Raw genomic sequence first — 27,368 nt, forward strand, 5'->3', positions numbered from 1 at the left:
AAGTAATTTTCCGTACGCAAGATGAAATCGATAAAATTTCAGAGATTTGCCAGCCAGTAAAAGTGTTGCCATCGTTTACAACATGGCAAGGGCTGCTTGTGAAGCTGACAGCACAGGCGTTAGGACTCGTTCGTTAGGCTTCATGGGGACTTGTTCCAGCCTGCCTGGGGCTTGGGCTTAGTTAACTTACGTGGCTGTAACAGGTTATCTAGGGACTAGGTGACTACTGCCTGATTTGTTTTAGCTTTTTGCTTAGCTTTAGGTGGCTGTGTGTTGTAATGCAGTTGGTTAATGTATATGGAGCTTCAAGCACCCTGTACTAGTGGCAGCTGTCCCTGCCCATGGCAGGGGGGTTGGAACTGGACAATCTTTAAGGTCCCTTCCAACCCAAACTGTTCTGTGATTCTATGATATGTATTGTAATGAACAGATAACAATTCACTATTCCATATAGAACGCAGTACCTATGACCCCTGAATAAAATGCAGCATAGATACAGACATGGGATGATATAAGGAGATTTGAAAGCCCAGGTACAAGAGGATAGTGGAGGCCCTAGGGCTGTAAACTGCTCACCAGGGGTCAGCTACTGGCTATTAAAGAAAGCAACCTTGGAAGCTGCACAAAACCAGGTTTAGAGATAACACAGAGAACAAAGGACAATATTCAATATACGTAAAAACACACCATTGACAGTAAAACTGGATGTAACGCGGAACTACAGACCAAGGAAGAACATGCACGGTGTGGAGATGTGGAGCATAATGTAACAAAAATTACTCCAGGTGGGTATCAGAGCGAGGAGGAAGAAGGAACCATCATTGTATTGCTCTGGGATGCAAAGGTCCTGCATCCCCATCCCTGCCTGAAGATGTCTGCCTGAGAGGCAGTGACATGTGACACCTGTGAAAGGGTAGATACTAGAAAGTTTCTGTATATCACTTTTCACTGTACGTAACTTGTATAAGAGCTCAACATGGATGAACTAATAATTCTTTGGTTAGACTGTTAAGACTTTACAGTGCATTCTTGGCTTTACATATACATTTCATTCCTTTGGCCTAAACAAGCTCCACAAGCTGTAGCGTAATAAACTGATGGAGACTTCAAGCAATGTAGTCTGAAACCTGGATGCAGCACACCAGTAACTGCTCACAGGCAAAGTATTTCAGTCTAGCAAAAGACAATGTTGTCAAACGTGTGAGCAAGCTCACATTAGAGAAAATGGAGTTTCTGCTGAAAGGAGGTAACAACATGTGGGGAGCAGAAGTAACCTGGATAAATGACTGGGCCAACGGAACATCAAAGTCTGCTTAGGAAAGCTGGTTTTGACAGTCATTAAAAAAAGCCATTATAATTCTAGCCTTTGCTGGGAAGTTTTCCCACTTAAACATTTAATTGGTCTTTGCATTTGTTAAATGAAAACACTCTTTAAGCAAATCAAATAATTACAGATCTACAGGGAAAAAAAGGTCATTCCATTTGATGCAAGATTTCTTGAATACACAACTATCATATTATTCTGTTTATCCTGCAAGCAGCAAAGTAGCAGTAACCACTGGGTCACTAGCTTTACTGTGAAACAGCACAACACAGCCTTTGTTGAGCTTTCCTTGGGGTGAGTCATTGTGACTGGCTGAAAGCGTATTCCCTGGGATGGGGCTGTTTTCCCCTGTGTCTTACGCAGGGCAGAGAGGGAGAGAAGATGGAAGCGGTACCTTTGGACATGTAACCAGAAGAACATGGCAGTGAAGTTTGCAGTTAGTACCTAGTCTTGAAATAAACAGCTCATTAGTGAGTGCTAAATGTTCATGCAAACACATTCCCTTTAAAAACTAAGAGAAATATTCTTCTCTCAAACATGCTGCAACTCATAGATGTAGCCCACAGTGAAAGTACGAAAACAGCTCAAGAGGTCAAGGAAGAGCCTTTTGGTTGGTTGGTTATTTTTGCTTCAGTGCAGCCTTGGTTCACAGAATAGCTTATAGCATGAAATTCAGCCAAGATAGCTGGGAGGCCTCTGAGTGACTAGACAGTGGAGCTTAAGTTATCTGTTTTTCTGTTTTCGGGGGACAGAAGGGAGAATGGAAGGCCGAGTACCCAAGTTCAGTTGCAAATGCAGGTATAAAATTTTAAAAGTACAAGGGAATCAGATCCCAGAACCATGACTTTTCAGTATTTTAGGCTGTTCTTTCTAAAAGAAGATCATGTTCATAAACAAAACCAGAGAATACCCTGGAGGGTCAGTCCTGTATTTGATTCCAAACATTATATTGGCTCAGACTACCCTTTTTCTGGCCTCTCCTGTTATGCCATTGAATTCATTAGTTTGTGGCTACCGGCCAAAAAAAATGGTTAATGCATCCCAGAGCCCATATTCTTTGAAATATCTTCTGAGACAGGAATTTATAGCATTGCTATAATAAAACTCAGATTTCAACATTAAAGTATAAGTCTGTGTACTTGCCACACATACCAGAATTGTACAGAAAATTTGAACCATGAAACCCTGAGGAAATTAGGAAAATATGCAGCAACATCTAGAAAGAGGCAATTAGGGCTTGGTTACACCTTTAGGAACAACCTTAAGCAAGAGATAAATCACACATGATGTTACACAGGTAGTGGCAATAGACCTAAAAGAAATGCCACTGAATCACAAATACTCCACTTTTGGCACACCTAAGCATAGCAATTTTACACTGGTCTAGAGCAGTTACTACCTTTGGTAAGAAAAGACTGGACTGAGTCCTGATCCTGCACTCGCTTTGCCCCTCCATGCCTCTGTCCAGCTCTGAGAAGTTTGGTTTTTTGCTTTGATGTGGCTGTTCAGTATGTTCTAGTCTATTCTCTTTTATATTATGTCTGTTATTATGCATTGAAAGTTTATTAAATATGTGCTTTCCATCCCAAAAGAGTACATATCAATCTTCTTCAGGCATTAAAACGTATTGCTTTTATAGACAAGAAACTGTACAGCTTTTTCCTGTACAGGAATAGAAGTATAGACTGCCTAAAACCTTGGAACAAACCTTCATTTATGAGACAAGGGAATCATTTTTATTCCACTACATGAATTCAGTGGGCTGCCACAGGCCAGTCATAATCTGTTATTGTTTCCCTGCAACCTTGTACTATTAATTTTTCTTTTTAATGAACTGTCCAGTCTAGTTTAGCTATGGGAACTATGATGGAGCTGCAATATAAATGGTTTATGTCATGCCTTTGTCAAAAGGCTTTCCCCTTCAGCACTAGAATGTAATTGAAAAGCCATTTTAAAATAAAGTAACTGAATGGTTGCAAATGCAGGTTGTCAGGAATAAAGTGGGAAAATCCTTTGCATTACATGAGATTTTACCAATCACAACTTGTGTGACTTTATTAGTGTTTATATAGATTAGTAAAGCCACATAAATTGCATATGTTTGCATGGTTATACTAGCAAGTATTCCTGAAAGACATTGAAGCCATTTTTGAGAAGTTTTTCTTCAACTGTGACTAACAATGCAGTAATTGGATTGATTAAATACCTTAAAAAATTAAATACACTAATTTTTTTTTTTTTATTATTTAATAGGGTACAAATATGTCCACATTTGAGATGGCAAACGAGCTTCTGAGTAGAATTCAAGACAGTTTTTGTTGCATATGAAACCTTGAATGGCTGAGTGCAGTTATCTTTTTATATATAATATAGATGTGCAAGACACAGTTTATTTTTCTGTGATGTTTATTTTTCTAGCCCTGAATGTGTGTGTGTGTTCTTGGAGGCATGATGGTGTATGTTTTAATATATGCTATTACCATCATCACCATAATTATTATTAAAGCTCAAAGACAGCAACTATAGAGAGCATTTATAGTTATAGCTGAACACATTTTTCTCAATAAATTCCCATCAAAATTGTTTCTGAAAGACTTTGATTTAGCTTTTGGCTTATAGGTCTCACTTTTAGATTAACTGGAAATTTTGTCAGAAATTTTATCAGAACACATATTTCACAACTATTTGAAGTTGGTTTGACTTGCAAACTGGATTTTTGGTGAGTTTTTTAGACAACGTATCAATCTTTTAATGCCTTTTTCTCCTCTTATGACCCATCTCTGCAGTTTGTGCAGTGCAGTCTCTCCTTTGCTTAGGTAAATCTCACCCCTTGGGAGAACCTCAGGAGTTTCCCGTGACTCAGCCCAGCCAGGCTGCTCCAGCCCCAGGGCAGAGCACACTACAGGGCTGGGATTCCCCAGAAGGCTGGAATGACCCAGAGATAAGAGGTGACTCAGTTGTCTCAGCATTTGAGCTGAAAAACAAACTTTTTGTCACTGAGAGCTGAATTTCAGTTCAGGTACCACTTAGTTGTTTCCAACAACAGAAGATACATTTCAGAACACTCAAGATTCTTTCAAGGCAACAGCACTTCATAGAAATAATTTTCTATTAAAAAGCAGATAGGAAAATCTAAAATGTTCATATTACAAGGTATTGAGATTATAAAAGGACAGGAAATATATTTCCCCGCTGGATAACTTTTAGAAGTCTTTGTAATTTCTAAGAAAATAATAATTCCTCTTTGGTATCTGTTTGACCAGGATATGTCTCATAATTATAATATACATAATTACAATAATTCCAACAATATCTCCAAAAGTGTTTTAGCTCAAGCAAGTCTTGAAGAGCTCTAACAAAGCAGATGTAACAAATTCAGACTCCATCTCATTACACAGACTATGTGAGATGAGACTGACACAAGCAGATTACTCTTAACATTTCATACTCAGGCCTTACTATAAGAAGAACCTAAGGATTCAATGTATTTTGGAGAGTTGTCCTACTAAAATCAAAGCTTTTGCCCTCACATATATGAGCCTATTTCATTTGGACTACTAATATCCATCCAAAAATATATGTAATAAACTAATCCTGCAGATATATTAGGTGTTTGTTCTGTGTTGTAGTCCTGTGGGTTGAAGTTGAGAATTCAAAAATTCAGGTCTTAAAACCTATATAAATGGCTACTTGCATAGAAGCCAAGTGAGACACGTAATACAGAATAATGCAGGCAACAGGAGACATCACCTTTTCTGTTTAGATACGTGGGCCTCGTTACATGTGTTAGCACTGTAATAAGACAGGGTGATTGTAACTAACTAAAAATTAATTTTCTTCCTACATGCTATTTGTGCAGAAACAAAACTGTACAGCAATTTCCTTCCAAGATCTACTTTGTATGTCAGGAATGTTTTCCCCATTGTAGTCTAGGCTTACTATGTGAGAATTAAAAACAAATAGTAAAAATGTTAGATATGAAAGAGGCAAAGTATACATTACAAAAGACTGATTCATATATTTAGCATATGAACCTAAGTTTCTCACCCTATATGAGAAGGAATTTTAGATATGGCAGTATTCTTTCTTGGGTGTCCTGTGGACTTTTTATTCATATAAAATGCTTTGTAGAATAATATAACTGAGAAGAAATTTACCTGTTGTGCCTACTCTCACTCCCTCTAAAACTTCAGTATAGAGAATCCAAGCAGTATAGGAAGGGTCTCTCTAGTCAGGATAGGCCCAAGTAAGGAAGCCACTGGCCATCTTCTTGTATGACTGTGTAGCCAAGTCTGTGTTTTAGCTCCAGATGAGCCTTTCCATCCGCCTTCTTGTCCTTTGTTCCACTAACAATAGGTAAACATGAATATTTTACCTTCTTAACTGTTTGATTATCTAGATACTATAAAAGGAAATTTGCATTCCTGAACAGGAACATCTGGAGACCATTTACAAAAGGTCCTTTAACAGAAGAGAAGTGAATTTAAGAAGAATATGGATGTCCAGGTTTACATGATAATCAACAAAAGCCATTCCTTTTCCTCCTCTTTTGCAGGGAGGCACTTCACACTCTAGCCAGAGGGAACATCCCACAGTCACTCTGCAGGAAGCTTTCCTTCACAAGTTATTTGCTTGAACTCTGAAATGTTTAAAAGTCTATGAAAACAGACACAGTTTCTCAGGTAAGACATGAAAAAAACTTGAGTAGGGACCCTACTTGTTAAATTAACTTATCTCATACACTAGTGAGAGTGATGGGCCTTCCAGTTTTCCCTTCCAGTTATTCCTCACAGTCCTTTAATTTATAAAAATTAAATCTATTTGGAAGTCAAACTCTAAAGTCAAGAACAAGGAGACTAGAAAGATGCCTGAACTAAACCTTGAACTGAGATATAAGAAAATGCCAGAAAAAGCGAACTGAAACAGTGGTGAGAAAATGCACATAACTGTGCATGGAGGGGAGACTCAGAGAAACTGAACACGTAACTCATTTAAGATATTTTTGCTATGCCTTCTTGATACCCACATATGAATTTGAAACCTAGACAGGAAGCCTTCAGCCAAACCGAACTGGTTTTAACTGCATTCTACTGAAAAGCTGTATCTGAACAAGAACCAAGCATTGGTTGCAACATTTGGCCCTTGTGTTTATGGAATGACAACACAAGAATCTGATGTGCTGAGGTACAGGCCTTCCTGAGAAGCAAAGGAGCTTACACATCTCCCACCTAAATTAAATTGAATACTGTTGGTATCACTGTCAAATGTGCTCTGTTTCAGCCTGATATTAATTGCTGCAGTCTACCTTAACAAGTCGGTGGATAGCATGAACACATATCCGATATAGCTGCTCACAAGGAAGTATATGGCCCATTTGGCTGCCAGAAATAAGATTATCGCTATTCAAGGACATTTCCACAGAAACGAAGCGTCTGTCAAGCAGGACTTGAGTGCATTGAATATAAAAACTGTGAATAAGTCAGGTAGACAAAGAGCTTTAATATCCTGGCTTTGTACTCTTTGTCCTAGACAAATCAGATGGGTTCATACCTTTGACTATGTAAAAACGGTAGCATTTACATATTTATTATCTATTACATTTAATCTGCTTCTGTGTTAATTTTAGAAAAGCATGGATACTCCTGTAAGCAGACAGTTCCTACCTCTTTGGAAACACTGGTTTAAGTAATAACACAACCGAAAGTCACAGAGGATATGAAAAATTAAAGGCATCAGAGTAGTGGATATAACTATTTTTAAGTCTAGGGTTTCCCATACTGCTCTATTTCCACAACCACCTTCTCTGAAGCCTAAGGGTCACCACCAAATCCTTTTTCTAACCCAGGTCTGAGCAGTTACATTAAGCTCAGTGGTATGGCCCAAAATACCAGAGAAATACACCGAATATGGAATTAATCACTCAGTAGGCCTAGAATAAGAAAAGTGTGAATCTTTTTGAGTGATAAAATCAAGTTGGAAAGCTAAATAGTTAAAAATGCCTTACGTTTCTGCTCTTCAGTGCTGCATTGTTGAATTTTTAACAGGTTTTCTGATGTTTTAAACAAGAAACTAAACAAATGTGATCCAAAAATTACACCTTATCAAACCATGTTTTTCAGACATAGAAGGATGGTCGGCGTCCTACAGCATCAGCTTCCCTGAATGACAGTCAAGACCAGTGAATAAACTCTATGATGCATGAGAAAAACTGGTTGCCAGCACACATCAAGCGAGGGATTACTCACTGAAGATGTGTTCCCTATATTGCACAGATACTGTAGACACTACAGAAACAAGAGGCGAGCTATGCATATCTGACATCACTAAGAAGATCACACATTTGGATGTGCTACTTACCTTCACCCACTGGAAACTTGTTGCCAATTTATGTAGCATATTCCACACATTTGAAATGCCACTTAATGAGACTATGATGACAACGGAGATGTAGGTTTTCTGCTGTCACTTATCCAGACCTTCAGCTCTGGCTGCAAAGAATGAAAAAGTTCATTTAAAATCCAATGAAATGTTGGCACCATAATAAAAGAAAACATAGGTCTACCCTATAAACTATCACAGTAGCCTAAAGAGAGTTTAAAAACTAGCAATTAAATAATACTTATAATTCCAAGGAGAAAATTAATAAATAGCTTTTACCTTAACAGACTTACTATTGCAAGAACATTCCCATAACTAAAATGCTGGAGGCCATATCAAAATTCCTTCACATCTTTTTTGTTAACTCCTGAAAAAACAGAGTTCTATGGAAAAATCTGCTCTGGGAACATTATCCAATACAAGACACACTGTAGGGAAAAAAAGTAACAGCTGCAGATACCATTAGCCAACAAGATGTGCTGTGAACATTTCTAAGTGCTCTAAAGGCATATCAGAAAATTAGTATTTTTGCCATCATGATGGAGAAGGAAGTAGATTATTTTGGTAAGTAGAACTACCACTACAGTAGGGAAAAGACATCTAGGATAAAAAGAAACCAGCTGAATAATTTCTTATGAGGCGAGGTAAGTCTTTCTTCAATTTAAATTAGTAAGTTACACTTACTTCCTAGACAGTGAATTTTGCCAAGGTAAGCTCTCTGAAGTAAGGTATGCTTTGGTGTGATGACCAAGTCACTAATATATAAAGAACTTGGTTTATAAAAATACTCTACACATGCAACATATTTATGCAATTTGCTGTGAAGTACATATGGTATTTTAAAATATGTTCATTTTGCAAGCAAATGTTTGGGTTTTTTTTTCATAGAGAAATCTTTTCAATTAATTCACAATTCATATGAAGGAATGAAAAGAGACTAAAACTGAATAAACTTTCTCATTTTGATAATCTGTTCAACATCTTTGCACATGACAACATCTCTACAAAGGCAGCTCAAGCCTCCTTTTTGCCCGAGACATTTAAGTTGCTTAGGTAAGTATTTCTCAAACTATAGTCTTACTTTAGCCCTATGGTCTAATTTTTTATTGAAATCAGCTTTTGCTTTTAAAAGTAGCAAATAGTTGATAATAGATACTACCAGTCTTCAGCCTGACCTGCCACATTATTAAGCTTTTTCCTGTGTATACGCCTGACCACCAGTGAAGTGCCCATGTACATAATAATTTAACTGCCAAGTAAAGGCTCCATTTTCCAGTTACACCTCACTTAAGCAGACATCAGAGGTTACAATTTTTTTTTTTTGGTAGGACTAATAATTATTTGAAGCAAATAAACCTTCATACTAATATCAAGCAAAAAGAAACTCTTCCATATATCAATTTTCATGAAAAACATGGTTTAAGACTGCTGAATGATTTCCATCATCACTACAGCACAAGAAAAGTTTAGCTGATTGATGCATCGATACCAGATACTACTTTTACTACAAATTATGTTTTCATTTTCTTATTTTCTGCTGTAGTTAAATAAGGCTTCAACAGGAAGGTTCTACTAACTCTATAACCCTTACAAAAGGGAGACAAGCCAAAAGAAAAACAACTGCTGTATTTACAGAAGGCTGTTTCAAAGTCCAATTATAATTACAAAAAAAACTCCAAAAAGCATCCATTAAACAGATCCAATGCTCCAAATAGATTTGACACAGTGGCACTTTAAATCAAATCTCCCAAGAAGGTTGTTTTTTTACTTTTTTTTAAATAAGCTGTGGCTTCAGAGCTGGTTTATACAAAGTGACAACTTGAACAATTTTGAAATGTTGCTGGTTAGAGGGAGGGGGGGAACCCCCAAACCCATTGTCACTATGGTAATTATTTCACAATGCCTGATGTTAAATGGGCAGTCCTGTGGCCTAAGAAGCAGCTGAATCCTGCATTGTCCTTGCATGATAAAAAGATTTGAAAGTCTGAAAAGCAGAGGAACGGAATCTCACAGCTTCTTAGACTTTGCTCTGAAAGGGCCATTGTAACATCATCATAAATCCTGGGCTCCCCAGGCACTTGACAACTAAAGCAGTGGACAATAGAATTCTTGTATTGAACAAAACAGTCCTTGTCTGCCAAAGGGCTTATCTGCTTCATTTACAAATGTCTTTCATTGTACCAAAATAATTCCCTATTAGAAAAACTATTAGGAACAGAACTAAATAAATATTCACAGCCTTGTGGTCTGTTTGGCAGAATGAATAAACTAATACAATCAAGGAGCATGCAAAATATAAGATTTAAATCAAGGAAATCCAAACCAACCCCAAACTTCTATTTATTTTCCTCTCTTCGTTTTCAGTTTTCCTGATTGCAGGAAATTACACTGAATGCACAATTGTCTCTGTAAAAAAGACCTAGGTATGTTACGCTCACTAGAAGGGATGAAAAATATTAGAAATCTGCAAAGATCTCAGATTGGAGCAAAATTGCATCCAACATGCTTTTAAATCTAAGTATTTCCAGAAAAGCAATTACAGAAATAATAAAAAACATATCTGAGAGTTTAATGACATAGAGACAAAATACTTATAATCATAAAAGGATTTGAACTGTGGATTTATAACTACATATGTTTAGGTCCTTGTTACTGAGAGATATAAAGGCATTAGGGATCAGTTTCTGAAATGAAATGGTTGCCAGATTATTGCAACTTTTTTCAAGCCTAATAAAAATTCAGGCAGCTATCACAGGAAAGAGTGAAAGGGACTAAAATATTCCAATTTCAAAGAGCATTTCTAACATAGTCAGAATTCCATTGCATCAGGCTTCCACATAAACAGTTATTTGATAACAATTTACTAGAAAAGTGCTTATGGAAAGACAATTTACCCCATACGCAATTATTAAGGAAACACCCGACCAATCTAAAGTATCGCTCAAGCAAACAGCATGACCACATTCAATCAAAATGGCAGAGTAATCTCTACTGCTGAATGGAAACCTGAAGTAGTTGAAACTTCTTGGCTGAATTATTCATCATAAACTACTTATTCAAATCCGATACCACAATGTTTTTACACAACCCAGGCAAACGGGCTGAGGGGCTGAATAGTTTTCTCTTCCCGTGTCGAATTATTACAAGCCTACTAAACATATAAATATTTCTAACCTTCATATTAAACAGATATTTAAGTGGGAAAATGAAGTATTTAGAACAGCAATACCGTTAAGATGCAAAAGAGTCTTAAGAACATTTAACATAAAAGTAACAGAGGTTTAATCTCACAATCACCAGGCAGAACCCAAGACTTAGCAACACGTGAGGTTTACATGCTTCTACCATGACCTTGCAGTCTGACCCTACCACGCACCACTTAACCTTGGAGCCGTTTCTAAAAGTGAACAAAGGCACTGTAAAACGTTTCACCTATGAAAAATGTACTAATCAGTATAAAAATCAGAGGGAAAAGGCCTGAATTCAGACCTCCCACATGCCAGCTGAGCATCTCTACCATTTGGGTGCAGGGCTTCACCATTTTTTCTCTCACCTTCTCTTCCTCAGTGAATAATTGACTGTTCTAAAGGTATAGGTATAAGTTCTGATTCCACATAAAGTTTAAACTTGGCTTCTTGTATACTAATTTTAATGTTTGCTATTCTATGCTACACATTGCCCAAAGTCCCCTCCCTCTTGAAGCTGGATCATCTGTATAAATATAATTTGTATAATTTTATTCTGATCATTTAGGCAATTCACAATTCAGGAATATGTCTTCAACAAAATCTGTTTCCTGCCAGCTCTCATAATTTTATTCTAGTCCCTACTACATGACACACAACCACACCATATTTTTATATAGTCAGCAGTCTCTGTTTAAGTATAAAAAAATGGATCTGCACTGAAGTTTAAGTCTCTTGGAGCAAAACTGGCATTTAACCCTGCTAGAGAATATATATCTGGGTGCCTTGACTAGGAGGGTAGTGTCCTTGACTAAATATAAATTGCTCCTGCAAGCTATTATCTTAGGATCTAAATAAGCTTATGCTTGGAATCACCTTCCAGGAGAATCTATCTTTTTCCACTTACTACAGGCAGATAAGTCAAGTAATGTGAATCCCCACAGGCAGCAACCAAGATAGCAATATAGCATCCTCGAATAATTTAGGTGGGAAGGGACCTCTGGAGGTCATCTGGTCCAACTCCACCACTGAAAGCAACACCAATTTCAAAGTTAACTTTAGGTTATTAAGGCTGTCACTTCATTAATGTTAATAGCTGAAATTAGCAGCATGACCAAGGTGTCTCTGTGTGGACACCAACGCTTTAAGGGCTTACCATCTTATGCTGAAAGACAGCCACGTGAAAACCAATAGAACAGAACAAAGGGCAGGAATTGCATCAGAAAGAATAAAAAAGCAATCTTGTATAATCTGCCTTATAAATACCTACATATGCAATTACAGGGTCTATTGGCAGGTCAGGGCCAACGACTGATGGCTGACCACATTTCAGAGTCTGGGGGAGGCTTGCAGGGCTCTGTGTGTGCTCCTGAGCACCCAGAGCGCCCGCAGCAGACCTCAGGTATACCCCATGCTGAGCAGCAGTGATGGAGGAGCACACATTTCCTGTTTCTGTCTTTCACCACCACAATACTTGAACACTTCAGATTTGTTTTATTACCTCCTGGTTCTGAGGTAGGAAAGTGTTAATATCTGTATTCCACAGCACAGAGTTCAGTCCTGGGGGAGGTAGGTTTTCAACCCATGGTTTCCATACGCAGCCTGTCATAAAATGAGGCTTGAAAACAGATTTTGAACTAAACAGTTGTACCACCCTGTAGCTTCCTCCAGAAGGAAAGAAAGACCTTGCCACCCAGGGGTGATGCCTTCTGGAAGGCAGGACACGTGTGAAAGGCAGGACACGCAAGAAAAGGCCAAAACCCAGGAGCTGCAGAGGAGGTTTCACAGAAACAAGATTCTGTTCAAAGCAGGCAGACAGGCTGTTTCTCTGTCTTATGAACTATTCTGATTTTACATTATAGTCTACCAAAATATCGTCCCTCGGTGTTCCCATGCCGTCACCATGCTGTTGAGTGCTGACCAATATTCTGCAGGTTGCAATACCACAAGCAGGGAACCAGTGAGACGGACTGCTTCCAATTACCATGCATTGAAAAGTAGTCAACTGTCCTGAATGCTAAGCTGTTAGATGTGAAGGCCACGAATAATGTCAGAAATTAAGACACTGAAAAGCAGAATAGACCTATGCTCCCATGAGAGACAAAAATATATATCTTAACACTTTTTAGAATATTAACAACTGTGGACTAAAGCCCAAAATCTCTTCTGTCCAAGGCCAAACGAAATAGCTATAAGAGAAAAGGTTCATGTGGGCTCACAAGGAACAAATTGGTCACCCTCAAAAAAACTCTTTACAGATCACATGAGTGCCCAGGCCCTGTGCTCACCCAATAGAATATGACTTTATCAGGGTTTTTTCCTTGCTTTTGGGTCACAAGTGCCTGAAGGTAGACAACAGGCCCTTGAGGATAAAGTCTGTATTAATTAGCTTCATGCTGCTCCAGTCCCATCCTATCCAGGTACTAAGAATACAAGTGGGTTGGGAGGCCTGAAGGCAGGTATGTTCTGTCATTTTAAATATCATAAATCAAGCCCACCATTTCAATGCTTCCAACTTCTCTGAGTTTCTTCCAAAACCTAAATTTGTAAGAAGAGGATCCACAGCAACTAGATACATACTTTTTATACATACACGCCTATACAGAAACATAAGCAAGTAAATAAGTCAAATTATTTTTTGCAACTTTTTATGCATAAACAAATATTTTAGTGTACCACACTGTATATAATTTGAATTCTCTGCACTCAGAAAAAGTCTTTATTTGCCCACTAAAAGCTTGGTATTTACATTTGTTAACAGACTAATTTAAATGTACGTTCTTGAACCACCACCAGTAAAATGCTCACATATATTCTCTCTTGAAAAAAAAAATTACACATACAAAGCATACAAAATCAGTTACTACTATTGCAAGAGGCATACAGAATTGCTCTAATGCATTCTAAGTCATGCTGGAACACAGCTTTCACTGGCAGCAGATGTCAGAGACTACTCATTAGAGTGGGATCATGGCAATATTTTTATGGCCAATTTTCCCTGCAGATTTTTTTTTCTTGTTTGTTTCCTGCCCTTGCCATTTTCATACTCCTGTTCTTTGGAGCTTTTCTTCCACTAAACACAAATGGCCAGATCCTTCCTCTACAGCAAAACTGTAGCAAAGACTGTCTTCACTAGCATTTGGCACATTTTGTCTTTCTCTTCTGCTGCCAATTTCAGTAGGCTGTTCTCTATTTCTTTCCTCTAGCTTTCTTCTGCTTTCTTTTATCAACCTCTTCTAGTGACCTGAAAAGAAAAACTAAAAATTGAGAGCCACTGAAGTATATGCTGAATGCCCCTATTAGTTAAGCTGTAGGGGACACTCAGCACAGTAAAAAAATTCAACTATCCTTTCAAAAAATCTTTATATAAATGTTCTACAAAATCATCCTGCTGGTTCCAGGTCCACTGGAGACGCCCAAGAAAGAATAATTCAGAGATACCATAAAGGAGAATAGCTCAGAATTCATCCAAGAGGCTCAAGAGAGACAGAGTTCTTTGGTCTTAGGGACATTTTTTTCCTACCTTCTCCCTTTCATTAATAAATAAAGAAAAGAGGAGTTGTTCAAAGTCACTACAGAGATCTGATGTTCCTGTATTCCTGTGTGCCTTATTCAACTCTGAATATCTCTGTCATCCCAGGAAGATACACAATTCATTCTCGGAAGCCTATTGCAAACCCAGCAATACTCTTCAAAGGTTTGTAAAGCTTTTTTACAATGTTTAATTCAGCCTTATTTCTGGACTGAATACACCTCTTTCCCTATTCCCTCCCATCCTCCTCCCAAACTCCCATGGGTCATAGCTTGTCTAGATCTACAGAGAGTGGAAGGAAGGGAAAACGGATAGTAAACTCATTTTAGGTCAACCAAAAGGCATTCAGTGTCTGTCTTTCCTAGTCGTCTTTTCCTCATTTCCTTTTGTGTTTTCTCAAAGGACATTACACGGTTGGCTTCTCAATCAAGGACAAGGCAGTGTCAAACACATTAATTTGTCCATGAAACACTCTTTAAGTGTTGACAAAAGAAAGCTTGAAAAATGAAGACAGACAAACTAAACATTACTGATTCCAAAGACCAAGCCTCTAAAGAATACACTTCAGTTTTCAGGACTGAACAGTACTGATCAGCTGATGTTTTGATACCATCCTCAAGAGTATATAATTTTTAAGAAATAGTAATTAAACGTATAGCAAAATACCAATGAGTAAGTATAGAACTTGGAAGATGTGCAAGCACTAAGAGTACTTCATGGTGCCTGGTATGCAGTTTCTACTCACAACTAATACACCTTTCCAGGATTTCAGTGCTGTTTATAGCCAGGATGATACGATTTTCCACCACATATCATTTCAGGATATTCCACTCCAGAAATTACAACATATTTCTATTTTTTATGGAGTTACTTTGTTATTTAGTAACATGCCTACCTACCTGTTCTTGGGAGTTGAAACACAAACACAGATTTGCATTTCGGCTGAATCATGTAATGAAGTGCTCGTAACACTGACGTTCACAGTCAAAATTAACCAGAATACTTGACAACATTAATATTTAACATTTGTCTGCTATTCATTATGCCTCCCAAATACCATCAAGACTTTAATTTTCTGTAGTGTAATTATTATAAGCTATGAGCAAGTGTATTATGAGCTTTCTTCAAAACAATTATTGTGAAATAGAAATATGCATAACCAAATAATAACAGAGCAAGTGCTCTGCATATTCGGATGAAACCACATAATTAGGAAAGAATTTCTACTGATATTGAAGGGAGTTTTGCCTGATGGAGATAGTCTTAGGTGCTATGAAGGCATTTGCTTTAAATAACAATAAATAAGCTCCAGAGAACTATACCATCTAGCAATCATCTAGTAAACTTATACTCAACCAACCAACAAGATCTATTTATGAAATAATAAGGACAATAAAAAAGTTTTTTTTTAAAAAAACACCAAAACAAAAAACCTCTAGTTGGCTGAACGCTGAGAACCTATCTCCACTATCTTAAAATATTTCAGAATTGCAGCTACTCTATAATTCAGTTGCTTTCTTTTGGGACTCAGCCAGGAGCGTCCAATGTTAATACAACTAGACAAAAAGATAGACTGCGTATGGAAATAACCTAATGCCTAATAAAAAAGAAAGATATCTTTATAACAATGAAAGAAGTCACTGCCAACTGTGCAGAAATGTGACTTTCCAGCAAAAGCATGGAAAGGTCTATTTGCCAAAAGCTTATCTAAAAACATACAAGTGGAATAATTTTTTGTACAGAAGTAACTTCTTTCCTTTCAACTGACTTGGACAGGGATGGAAGAATATTCCACGCCATGACTTAAGTCTCTTGGGTGGCTTTGGACAGATTTGCTGGGAGTATCTACGTAGTATACTGCTGGCAGATGTGAGCTTTTCCTGCCCAAGTTCCAAGCTGAGTTGAAGCCGAATAAATGTGGTTAGCACAGCACGTTGTGCCCAACCCACCAAGTCCTACTGTGAACCGAGGCATACGAGCTTGTGATCAGACCTGCTAATTCAGATTTGGCACTGTGATAAGCATGTTTGTGTAGCTCCGGTGGGCTGAGGTTCTGCCTGCCAACAATGGACTCTGTCAACATGCCTTCTGCTCCTCAGTTCCATCACTAAACTGGAAATAATAATTAACACCTGTATCTGAAAATGGTATTGTGAAGGTAAGTTAATTTACCCTTGCAGAGAACGTTAAGATGCTCTCAAACTAGAATCATATAGCCGTATAGTTATTACTTAAGGGAGTAAACCTTTTTCTGCATGTAAGCTATGGAACTGAGCCAAAATAAGACTATATACATAATTAACGTTCCATTTGCTGAGCTCTCCATTCAGATAATATAAAATGATCGTCATGTCTTTGGTATTATCTTCAGGTTTGTAAGACTTATCAGTATTTGACAACTCCATGTATCTAAACAAACCTGTTATTTTGTTTTCAAAAAAGCATCAACCTAAGTGAGTTATATGGAAACAAGTCACCTAGTAAGTTTACCTAAGAGAGTGAACAACTTTGCTTCAACACCTTGCTGATTCTCAAGTCACAGCAATTGTAATTATAATGTAGTCTTTTTTTAACAGACAGCATTCTGCATGCTAAATTATGGCTGAATGCTTCAGAAAATTCATTTGAGAAGTTTCAAATGACAATAATTAGCTTCCCCACTCCCCTTTTAAAAAGAAAGCTAATTATTAATTCTGTCAAACTCATGCAAAATGTTCATGTTTTTTACATTATTGTTTACTTATTACTGTAAGTAACTGTAGTGCATGGAGAAAGAGAGAGGATGAGGAATAAACCACAGAAACTTCACTAAACATTGGATTTGTCCTTTTATATTTTGTACTTTATGTGCTTGTTTTATGCTTTTATTTTTCAGGGCACATGAACTTCCCCAACCACATTTGAGAAAATAAACTTCAACAATCCCCCACATCAGGACAGTATAATTTTATGAGCGGTTACATAAATTATCCCCCAAAATACTTTGTGAAGAAATATCTTGTGGTATTGAGAAATACACAATGCTGTAACTCAAAAGGTCAAGATCTCATGGTCTAGAGCACTGCACATCCACAATTATGGTACGATAGACAAAATTGACCAAAAGAAAGTTACAAGTTTCAGAGCACAATCCTGTGTGGCATCAAACAGATAAATTTAGGTGACAGTGAAGAAGCCTGCACATCTGCCCACATCAGGGAAAACCACCTTTTCGTAATGCACAGTAGGGTTCCCCCCACACCCGTACTGGCGCACTGCGTAACCGAGCCAAGCGCAGTCACACACTGCTCTCCTCTCCTCTTGGCTCATTTAGCCAAGCTTGCATGGCACAGGCATGGCCTGTACAGCCTCTGGAAAGCCATAAACCTGCAAAACTGTACTTCGTGCTACACAGATATTAGTAAGTACCTTAGAAACAGGTAGTAAAATTGCATATCAGAAATATGAAACATGGACAGTTGGAAATGGAGTTGTTGAGCTGTACTTTTCCCCTATTGATTTCTTTGTGCCCTGAGTTTCCAGTACTAAAGTTACCTTATTCCAGCACCGAAATATTTCAATTAATTAAAAATAACACTTGCAGGAAAAGATACTTACAGAGAAGAAAAAAAACACCAAAGCATCAAAAAGATTTAGGAATATATATTCTATTGATAGTTTTAAGTTTTCAGATGATTAAATCACATTGACTTTGTAAAACCTTGTGATCATGTGCATTTGAAGATCTTCCCCCATAACAGCAAACTCAAACCTCATAGTTAAATGCAATAAACCCACATTTGCAATGAAACTTAAGTGCAAGTGTTCAGTACCTTTCAGCATATGTAATTTATTTTAATTTCCAAAGTCAGAGCCAGCATTAGGTCGGTGCTCTAAAGACTGTACTTTCCTAGAAACTTCCAGGTAGGGAGGAGATTGCTGTCTGAGCTCTTGTACGTACAGGGTGAATGACTGTCCAAAGATACTTCAGGGATACACCAAGGTCAGGAGCAGTCTCAAGGGACACCGCATCGCACTGTACCTGTGTTTACCAATCTGCCACCTCTAGGAACAGACGTGCCTGCTCCCCCATAGCAGGCTGGGGGCCGTGCAGGACCCCAGGCTTGCTAAACTCGGCTCGGAGTAGAACAGAGCAACTTGTGAAATAGAAAGACAAGTTTAGCTGTCTTGAGAAAAAAAAGCTGGGGCGGGGAAGGGAGGGAGCCTTAAGAATGAAGCCAGCAAGCTTTGAAGAGCCAGCAGGCTCCCATGTTAGCCATATGCCTTCATATGTCTGTTCTGTGGGAGTGTTACAGCTCCTGCTGTTCCATTCTTCACTTTTTAAAGAAAATGTTACAAGGCCACAAGGACTCACAAACATTTGTTGACATTTCTTCTGGGTCAGCCTTAGGAGGCCTGCAAGAATTTAAACATATGGCAGTATTTAGTTGCATAAGGGAATGGGTTGTTTCAGAGAAAAGCAGTATTTAGTCGCAAAACAGTTTAATCCACCATAAAGGTTTTAATTTTTTTGGCCAAAATCCAAGTTTTTCTGATTATGTTTTTCACATTATCTTTTTAAAGCAACAGCAGCTTATCAGTTGAACTGGTATTATGAAATATTTCACAATAATTTCTACTGTCTTCCACACAAATAATACCTTGATCTGGGGTTCCACATCAAACAATTGATGTGTGTTTAGATTTGAAAAGGGGAAAGAAAGAAGACACCAATTGACTACTGAAATGAAGGTGGTTTCCCAAACCTGTCAAAGGACACAGAACCGTTGCTATTTTGAACCACAAGGTTACTGAAATTGGGTTCTCAATATGTTTTAGTAGCAGTACATATGCATTTGCAAAGCAGAAAAATGGGTTTTCCAAGGCTTTACCTTGTTATCCAGATAATATTGTTCTAAGTCAGTTGCTAGTAAACACACAAGAGCTCACTTGCTGGCATTCTTTATACCTTGCCGTTAAAAAAATATAGTAATAATACATTGCACACAAAGATCTGAGCTGAGGTTTCTCTTAAGCCATGAATAAAGGGCAGCCCAATGTTAAACTTACTTAAAAGCACACTGGGAACACACCTGATACAGCTATACTGACTGAGCTGCAGCGTCAGGTGTGGACCAGAGCAACCTACCTCACAAGGAAAGATAAAAGCCCTGTGAGGACTCTTTTTTTTCTTCAGTGCTTATTTCCTTCAGTATCACAGCCCAGTAACACAGAGGTCCTGACACACTCTTCCCTTCTATGCTATTAAATAGGCTACAATATTGTGTATTGATTGTATAGGACAGTATTTAAAATTTGTATTTTAAGCAATTGAAACGGAAGGTCTTGCATGGGAAACAAGAATACGAGAACCGTTCTCTGCCAAAAAAAATACGATTTTTTCAAAACTACACAACATGGTTTTTAAAAGGTAGACCTGGCCCAGAAATTTTTTTTACTAAAATGTTCTGTTAACTAATATCCAATCTAACACACTAACTAATATGAACCAGAAGTTGTCAAACAAGTAAGTTCTTGCAAGCAGCCACAGGCATCAGGAGTACTCACGCGTGTCCGTGCACCCGTCCTTTCCTGCGTGGCAGAGGCAGAGCCACGTCCTGCACCACGCAGGGACAGGAAAGCAGGGGAGGGCTGTCTGGGGGCACCACAGCTGCCTCTGGGGTGGCAAAGGGGTTGCCCCAGCAGATAGCACATTTAAAGCTAATATCGAGGAGACCATGGATCTTGGTAGGGTTTCTATGCAAGAAAACATGCTGCAGAATTTTGAAACAATACTGTTTAGCAAACTCATCTAGTTTCCATCAACATTTTGAAACCTAAAAAGAAACCCAAGATTATTTTGGTGAAAACAATTGTAAGAAATTAATTTATAAATGACTGAGATGGATTTTTTAGAAGACATTTTTTAGAAACTGTAGGGAAAAGCAAGGTTGTCTGATTTTAACAAGTCTATTGCACAAATAAATGAAACATCTGGATGAGGCAGTTTAAAAGACAGAGATAGTAAACTTTTAGTATGCACTTTCTTGGGAGTTTATTAGCTGGTAGCAGGCAGGGTCAGGTGCATTATCTGTGTTGTTAAGCCAGATGAATGAAAGTTGCATGTATGTGTTATTTTAAACCAATTATAGAATGGAAAATCATCAAACAGTCTGAAATTTAAAATGAGTCAGAGGACAAAATTTAGTTATTAACAGCTGTGTGGACATATAAACGATGTGATTAAAATTTCAAGGTCAAGTTACTTTGATCTAACTTTCATACTCTCAAAACTATCATCCAAATTTGGTTAGCAAGATAACTATCTAAAATGTTGTGAACTTTGCAGTCCTTAAGAAATAGAGCACGTTACATCTCATAAAGCTTTGCAAAAATAAGTTTTTATAATCTTGCTAAAATTAATTTGACATTTCCTGAAAGTTACCCACCTACATTTAACCTTTATCCAAAATTACCTTTTATTCTAGTAATAATTTTCAGCAATAAACTGCATGAGGCATTCTGATATTAACAGAAGGTAAAAATGGATTTTCAGAATCCAACTATCAGCAATGATCACAACCAGGTAAACAAAAATTACTACGAGTAAGAACCAGTAACTTCAGAGGAAACAGTAAATCAAACAAGTATTGATTGTCAGTTACCACGTAACAAATCCTGATGACTTAGGGATGGGAAGATTTGTGCTCAAAGGCTGAATATGGCCATGATTGAAGGTCCTGACTGTATGGAAGACATGTAGCACAGTATGAAGAAACTAGCATCCTCGATGGAAATCAGGTGCAAAGATTTTAGTCAAATGCACATTTGAAGTAGGAAATAAAAATTAGTAGTTGAAAACAAACAGTCTGACACTGTAGTGCCCAACTTTGCGGCTGAATTCAGAGCTTGAGTATGTGAGCCAGATGGATCAAATGATATATCAGCAGAATAGGAAAAATAAAATAACAATTAATAAAAGGGACTGTATGACTCATCCAAAAGTCAGTAAGAAAATGGCATCGGAAAGCTGAAGCCATCAGCTTGTAATAATAACCAAAAGATTAAAAATGCTTTATGTATTCAAAGAGTGGCAGGAAGACTTAACTGCAAAATTTTTGTTGCCTTCAATGGCAAGGCCGTAAAGCAATTAAAGCTGGGAATTGTCAAGAAATTTTTATAATGAAATTTTTATACAAGCACTTGGCATTAAATTCACATTCTTGCCAACGTTATGATAGAAGGCAAGACACATAAGTCCATTTTTATCTTTGAGTAAGGCAAACAATGGAAATATTTTAAGTACCCCAGCGTGAGATTAAAAAGGAAAGTTACATTCTTGAGTGTAAAAAAAGATGACATTTTGTAAGAAAAATTAAAAAAAAAAAAAAAAGATTGCATTCTGCATCTGGACAGAATGTAAATAGATGTAAAAGTAACAGCATGCAGTATGGAAGAACAGGGCTGCAATGAGCAGGGAGATCCTGCAGGAGTGACAATTTCTTGTAGGATGCTGGTGGTATACTAAGGATTTTCTCAAACATTTTGGTTCAGAGCAGTGTGCAGCGCAACGCCTGGGTGGGCAGGCTGCTGCAGGGAGCCAGAGAAACTGCTCTGCACCAGCACAACAGTCTGCCTCATGCTGTACTGCAGAACCAGTGCTATTTATCACAAGTCTTTGTCTTACAAAGACAACCAGTTGTGATTTGGACTCTTGGATAAAACTTTAGCTATCCATTGTATTGAGGAGAATCTGATTCCAATTATCGGAAAGCAGAGAAGAGTTTGTTTCTCTGTTTAGCTACTTACCCCCATCTAAAATTCACTTCTCTTCTGCATGATAAGAAATCAAAGATACTCTGATACATCCATGAGCAATTATAAAAGCTATGCAAATATTAGCAATGTATCTATAAATATTCATTTCATATTAAATCTTTTCTATCAGATTCACACACTTTCAGATTCTATTTCTGCAAACATTTCCCTAAATTCAGATTATCAAGTATGTTTGCTGAAACAGCATCTTTTAAATAAGTATTCACAGCAGACTTTCAACTTGTAATTGCTAATATTCGTGTCAGAAACCTAACTCAAAGACCTTCACATTCATTTAGGAAACTGAAGGTTATCATATTACTGGTACCTCCCATCAACACAGCTCACAATGAATCAAATGGCTCAAAAAAACCTTACCAGAATAAAATACAATTATGCTAACAATGCATGTTAGCGACCTTGTGCAAGCAGTTTACTGAGATGAGGAAAGCCGATGACTTACACAACTGTTTACTGAATATTTTGCTGAAAATAACTAATTTTCAATGAACAGATTATGTATCTATTGCATGAACATACTGCAAATAGAAAAGCAAGATGACCCTCATTTAATGAATTCTGTTACAAATTAACTACCCTCCTATAAAAATAATCTTTAAAATCTAACTATATGTACACAAAATGTTTCTACATTAAAAGGATTCATAATGCTTTATTAAAAGATACAATACTAGAATAAACAACTGAAAATTGGAGTCAATATGGTTTAATATTGTTCTGGGTAGATCCGACATACCTCTGGCTGAAATCAATGCAAGCCAGTTAAATAAATGCTTTTGGCAGATACTTGCTGGTGCCTTAACATATTAGCCATTCTTTTGATGAAATCAATAGTTATTAATGATTTTTTTTTTTTCACTTTTAGAACACTGCAACTGTTTCTGAAAGTCACCAAATGTACACTGTCTTCTCTGCAAACAATGTAGGAAAAAAATATCAAAAAACTATCAAGTTCATAGTTAAAACACATCAACTCATTTTCAACTCCTACACTTCTATATTATTCTTTGGTCAATATTTGTATTCCTTTGCCGGCTCAGCATGAGACAGTGCTTCAGCTACTTGTAGAGACTCCCATCCAGCAAAGGTACCTTTGAGGCAGCATTTGCTCTTACTGTTTTGTTTTCTTAATATAACCCATTCAGCTGAACATGCTTCCATACTCCATTAACACAGCCATTACAAATCTAAAATTTCAGAAAGAGTTGTACTGCGTCTAGTCATATATTTCATTTATATGAAGGGTTATGGAACATAAAAAGGCCTAGCTAATATTAGATCGTTGTAAAACTTCCTCAGCTGTCTGTTTTCATTTCAACCATTTGTAACAAACATCCCAAGTTTTTTTTTTTAAAATCTCTTGGTAGCACAATACCTGCTAGCTTATGCTTCAACCTTTCATACCATGGCCAATATATGCTGTGACCCAGATACCATGGAGATATACAGCTATTGAGAAAAAAATGTAAAGCTCTGTCACATGTGAGATTAAATGTTACATCCATTTGTTTAATTTTAAGTTATATAGTCTGAGTATAGGAAAATATGTGATCATGGAAAATCAGGAGCATCTGTTAGGATAAACAGTTATAATCACAGTTAGGAATTCTCATTATCTATGTCCAGTTGAAAGCCCAACACTTCTGTTGTCAAATCTAAACAAACTGCAGCTCAATCTTAAGCTACAATTAGCAAACTTGATGGCTGTTTCAATCAAAAACATCAGAAGTGAGGTTTTGTAATTCCCTCCATTTGGGCTGAAATACAGATTTGGTCAAGATAATTTCCATTAATACAAAACCCAATAAAATATATCAGCTCAAGCAACCATTATTATTATCCAACAATATAAATGGCTTTGCTGCACTGAAACAACAAACATGATGACAGCCATTCAGGCAACATCTGATTTATATTCAAAATTTAGTCCCACACAATTAGGAAAAAGTAGGTAAGCCAAGCACAAGTTTAGCTCACTACTAGAGTTTTTAAGAGGTCAAGCCATCCTGACATATTACCAGCACTACTCTGTAATCCTTGCAAGATACTTGCAGAAGCTCAGTTTGATGCCTGTAGTCTTGTTAGGAGCATCTCCACAGTATTTAGGAAGTGCTTCATTACCATTTAGTACAATCCCAAATAAACTGCATAGTTCAAGAATAAATTCTTCCTGCTCTTGGAAAGGAAGGACTCCAATAAATATATATTAAATTTTTTACTGTCTTCATTAAAGACTACTAAGTTTTCAGTAACAGTTGCAGTTCAGATTTTTCTCAGGTACTTTTTTGCTGGAAATAAACCATCTTCTAACTGCTATGTGTTTAACAAGAGCTAAGGATTAACCAGCTTCGGCTGGAAGGCAGGCAAGATGAAGCTGACTGTGTCTTTAAGAAGAGCACAACTTTTTTCTGGATGGCCAAAATGCCATTGCTAGAATCTCTTCAGTGTAGCCACTGTGCCAGTATGTCACCCTCCTTTCATCCCAAGCTAAGCTAGTTTTACGTGCTTTAAAATTTACATGTCTTTTGATTTGTCATTTTCACCACCTTAGGTATCTTTCTAGGATCTGTGTTGGTCATTCTATTCTTTTTTTGGCCTAACTCATCATCTTATTCCTAAATTCCGAAAGCAAAGAACATGTTTTTTCCCATAATTCACAGGATTTTTGTATGTTGAAAAGGTGACAAAATATAAAATTCATAGCAGTCTATTAAATACAGAGCAGTTACAAAAATATGGAACATACAAAATTCAGTCAGAACCCTGTCACATACACGCAAAGGAAAAAAACATCTCTGTGCCCTATTTTCATTACATCTAATTTTTGGAGTAAGAACAACAACAAAAGAACAAGAAATCATTCTAAAGGACAATGCTACCAAAAAGAATGTGTTTGCAGAAAAATGAAGCTGGGTTAATTATCATTGATAACATACAGCTGTGGGCTGGCTTCAGGGGCAGTGGGTTGGCCGATGTAGACAAGGTGCAGCTGTGGCTGGTTCTGGAAAGGGGTTGGGCAGCCAAGGAAGAGAGGGAGGAAGAAGCAGAGAGAACACATGCCCTGGAACAGAAGAGCCGAGGAGAAGGCAGCAGAGGGGCTGGCATGAAAAGTATGCTGGTATGAGATGGTAAAACACCTTGTTGCAGCTGGCTAGTTTTGAGCACTGCGACATTTGTCCAGCACTTTTCTCATCCTACCGGCAAAGAGAGTATCTAGTGTCAGCTGATTCTCACTCTCTGTATTTAATTTCGATTTGCATTAAATTCCCATAGTATAAACTCACAGATGCATTGCACGTAAACCAACAACAGTGAAGAGGAAATAAACACACAAAAGCTCCCATAGAAAGGAATGCTCCCAATATTTGTATCTCATGTCACTTGCCTATTTTCTGTATTTGAACGTCTTCCTTGGTGTCTTATTCCTGCTTAGCAGCTCTAGCACATCTTAACCCAAGACATCCATAACCTGGGACACCTCCGGACTAGAGAAATACTAACCAGCTGATCTCAAAAGAATGAGAACCTGGCATTGATAGTTTCTCAGTTACCAGCAATAAAGAAACGCTTTCTGCACAGCAGAAAAATGCTAGAGTGCCGTGTGTGCTGCAGTAATACCAGCTTTCTTGGTGGGCAAGAAGCAAAAAAGGTGTACTGATTGAGCAGTTTTATCCTCACGTAACTGCTATTGACATACCCAAAGACTGATCTATAACAAAGAGTTTGAGAGGTTTTTTACTTATCCTTTTGTCCTGCCTCTCCTTTAAACAACCATCCTTCAGACACAGACAAAGCAAAGCACCCCTGGATGTTTTACGCTTAAAACCTTATACACAGAAGAATGGAAAATGATGCTTAACCGTGAGTACTATGGATTGTATCACACTGCATATGAATGATGCGTATGTTCCACCTGCAAACTATTAGTGACATTTCCAAGCAAAGCAGTGCTTAATTTTGACAATTTAATGTTGATGTGTGTAGTTAACTAAAACTCGTTCTGCAGGTTCTGAACTGAAGGCCACTGCTGGCCATATTCAGTTGCACTCAAGCAGTTACAGCCATGGGTTTTTAGTCTCCTGCACAAAGCTTTTATGTAAAAAAACCTTCAGACATTTTATATTACTTAATTGGAAATTATTCCTGATTTGACAGTGGTACCTATTTCCCTAAAGGCTCTTGATTTCTAAAACCATGTGCAAACATATTACGAGAGACGGCCACAGCCATCTGGGAAGGTGTAAAGAGACGAATGACCTGAATAAAGTCCATAAAGCAAGTCATTAAAAGAATCCACAATGGTAGGAGAAGAACCCACATTTTTTTACCAAGATCCCTCTAGATTAGAAAATGTGACATTAACCCATATACTCCAACAATTTTTTTTGTTGGTTTTTACAGGATCTTAAATCCCTCTTCATTAATAACTTTTTTCTGTTGGTGAGATCAGTTTTTCATTAAAAAATTGTGACTTTATAAATATTTTTTTTAAAAACCAGAAACTTTCGAGACATGTAAATTAGTAATGTCTCACTTCCTCTGGCATCCTGAAAATATGGGTCGAGCCTACGTCAGAGATGTATGGTTTCAGCCCCTCCTCGCTGACAACGGTGTAAGACAAAAACCTGAGAATGGAAATATTTCAGTTGGTAAAGACGAGCCCTTTCTGCTATATGAGTTTTATTCATGAGCTGATAAAAGCATTCCTTTGCCAACACATGCTGTGCTTAAAATAAGGATTGCTACCAATATAGATATCCTGGCATAACTATATTAGCAAACACTTGCTACCACAGAACAAGACCAAAAACATATAATCTTCACTAGAATTATTTTTTTAAGATTCAAACCACAAAAAACTTTAAACTTGGAGCAGAAGGTTTGAAGAGAGTTAATGTCTTTAAAACGTAACGTGTTTTACTTTTGAAGCAAATTTTGTTTTCTGCCCCTGTCCTGACCTAAAACTAATTTAAAAAACTAATCTGAAAAAAAGGAGTCATTTCAGACATCTTACCTGTAATGACCACCTCTATATTCTGTAGCTCCATGAGTCTAATCTAGTGGACTTTCCCTGTTCTCATTATGCTGAACAAAACCAGCTACTACGATGTTACACAAAACAGAAGTCTCC

The 27,368-nt window shown here is 37.4% G+C and overlaps 1 protein-coding gene across 2 annotated transcripts in view; it reads right to left on the reverse strand.

Annotated features, from left to right (window-relative positions):
- CDH11 (cadherin 11) overlaps positions 1–27,368 on the reverse strand; it is an 82,107-nt gene that overhangs the window by 33,282 nt on the left and 21,457 nt on the right. For both annotated transcript variants that reach the window (XM_080411180.1, XM_080411181.1), the window contains one exon: positions 7,682–7,812. The gene's annotated coding sequence lies outside the window, so the exon portion shown is untranslated. The remainder of the gene's footprint in view (positions 1–7,681; positions 7,813–27,368) is intronic.

This window comes from Falco punctatus (genome assembly GCF_963210335.1).
Source record: "Falco punctatus genome assembly, chromosome: 14".
Taxonomy (NCBI): Eukaryota; Metazoa; Chordata; class Aves; order Falconiformes; family Falconidae; genus Falco; species Falco punctatus.